At 52.6% G+C, this 2,500-nt stretch overlaps 2 non-coding genes across 2 annotated transcripts in view; both read right to left on the bottom strand.

Moving 5' to 3' along the window:
- The window catches only part of LOC123687896, a 4,012-nt gene extending 3,233 nt beyond the window's left edge, over positions 1-779 (bottom strand). Inside the window, exon 1 of the ribosomal RNA XR_006749601.1 lies at positions 1-779. This exon is cut by the window's left edge and continues 3,233 nt beyond it. This is a non-coding gene — a ribosomal RNA (large subunit ribosomal RNA).
- A 507-nt stretch (positions 780-1,286) lies between these two features.
- LOC123687003 lies at positions 1,287-1,441 on the bottom strand. The gene has a single exon (XR_006748753.1). It is a non-coding gene; the product is annotated as a 5.8S ribosomal RNA (ribosomal RNA).
- Between the last annotated feature and the right edge of the window lie 1,059 nt (positions 1,442-2,500).

The raw sequence follows: 2,500 nt of genomic DNA, 5'->3' as shown, positions 1-2,500 counted from the left end.
ACGGAATCGGCACTAGGTCCGATCGCCATCACAATTCACATACTTGCCACGGGCCGGACGCGAACTAAGTCGCGGCCTCCCGCCATCAGTAAACCGTCGAGCGAGCTGTTCGGAAACCCAGTGTCCGTAAACATCGGAAAATCCGAGCTCACGGGCTACACTCGAGACCGTAGAACAGCACCCAACGGATCGCGACGACCTACTAGGGGAGAAGTGCACGCGTCCGAAGCCGGAGATGAACCGAAGGGAACAGCCAACGCGAACGTCGCCGTTTCCACAGTCAGTAAATCCCAACAACAGGCGCGAATGAATCTCCCCATTCGACCTTTCGGGTTTCTCAGGTTTACCCCTGAACGGTTTCACGTACTCTTGAACTCTCTCTTCAAAGTTCTTTTCAACTTTCCCTCACGGTACTTGTTCGCTATCGGTCTCGTGGTTATATTTAGCCTTAGATGGAGTTTACCACCCACTTAGGGCTGCACTCTCAAGCAACCCGACTCTAAGAAGAGATCCTCTAGCAAGCCGCAGCGGTCGCTACGGGCCTGGCACCCTCTATGGGCGATGGCCCCATTCAAGATGGACTTGAACGCGCCGCGAACTCGCCAGATAATGGATCCTTCCAAACACCACATCTCCCGGCGACCGGTTACGATCGCGGGATTCAGTGCTGGGCTAATCCCTGTTCGCTCGCCGCTACTAAGGGAATCCTAGTTAGTTTCTTTTCCTCCGCTTAATAATATGCTTAAATTCAGCGGGTAGTCTCACCTGTCCTGAGGTCGTATGTTCAAATCATCGAAACGTTCCGAAACTAACCTTTGGCGGCTCATAAAATCACGTACCTTACGCGAGGGAGTTAGCCTACTCAAAGGCGTCTATTATCTCCTGCTCCGTATGGCGGATCATGCGAATCCAAGCAAAGTGCTTCGGTGTTTCGGGGGTGCGCTCATGAAAGCTCATCCGCAACGCGCGACAACTGGCACATTAAAGCGATCGGACGTCGTTCAGATTTCTCGGACACGACGATCGCATGTCTACAGTCATGGGCGCAGATCGAGCAATACCACGACACCACAATATATGCTTTCGCAATTCAAGACGGCGCGTTACGAAAACAACTCCTCATCATTCCAACACACGAGGCGTCGAAACGACAGAACGTTGATCGTCACGCGGCAAACCGTCCAACTCGCCCAAATGACCTTCGGTACAGGATCAACGTTAGACGACCTTTACGTCGTCACTTCGTCAAGCCATAACGTCTGGCCGGGCAGTCTTTGTAATGGAACCGACCCTCAGTCAGGAGTGGTCCGAGGACAGTGTCCGAGGACCGCAATGTGCGTTCGAAATGTCGATGTTCATGTGTCCTGCAGTTCGCATGTTGACGCGCAATTAGCTGCGTTCTTCATCGACCCACGAGCCAAGTGATCCACCGTTCAGGGTAATCTTTTATGTTCGATTTCTCGGTACTAGTCGCAATGGACTTTCCCTCGAAATACGAGACGCCAACTGCGAACCTCCTCGAGAATGACATTCCAATGACTGAGACGACCCACTGAAGGGTCAATACGTCAGTCGATCGGCGCAAAATCTTCGGTTCAACTAGTTTGCGTACTAATCTAGTGACAATTATCGTAAAAAATTCGGACGGAGACAAACGTCGCAGACAATCCCGAAAGAGCATAAAAACGCTAATGTAACGGGCGTCGCACAACGTCGACGTCTTCGTCCCTGGAATAGATCGTCCTACCGAAGTCCGTAGACAACGGTAACGACTGATCGATTTCGGGCGAGAATCTTTAAAACCTGCAGCCGGCTCCTCGTTCCGTGCCAAACACGAAACTTCGCCCAGCCACGAACGCGGCAATCCAAGCGCTTCGAATCCTTATTCCGAGCACATCACGAGACTTCGCCCAACTACGAACGTCAGCATAAGCAGCCGGCTCCTCGTTCCATCAAGGAACTTCGCCCAACCACAAACGCCGACATAAGCGGCCGGCTCCTCATTTCGTGAGCATCTCTAAACATGGACCTACAACGAAGGCTGCACACACGTGCGGCCGGCTCCTCGTTTCGAGGATATCACAAGACTTCGCCCAACCACGAACGTCAGCATAAGCAGCCGGCTCCTCGTTCCGTCAAGGAACTTCGCCCAACCACAAACGCCGACATAGGCGGCCGGCTCCTCATCTCGTAAACATCACGAAACTTCGCCCAACCACACGAACGCAAAGCCAGCGGCCGGCTCCTCGTTCCGTGCACATCACGAAACTTCGCCCAACCACAAAACTCTACGTGCGTTCTAGGTACCCGGATAATCGGTCTAAACGATCGCATCCATATAGGGTTCCGGTCATAATCGTCTAACCAAATGCTCACATAATCTGCGATCGTTCTGAAACGACGGACGTAAGCCAAGAGGAGACGCCGACCAGATGTTTAACGTCGATCGGGCAACGTGATAGCTCACTATTATCTCACGGCGCCGCTCCCACAAAATGTT

The sequence above is a fragment of the Harmonia axyridis genome, chromosome X, assembly GCF_914767665.1.
Source record: "Harmonia axyridis chromosome X, icHarAxyr1.1, whole genome shotgun sequence".
Classification (NCBI taxonomy): Eukaryota; Metazoa; Arthropoda; class Insecta; order Coleoptera; family Coccinellidae; genus Harmonia; species Harmonia axyridis.
Note: the sequence above shows the minus strand (reverse complement) of the source record. Positions and strands in the feature narration are given on the sequence as shown.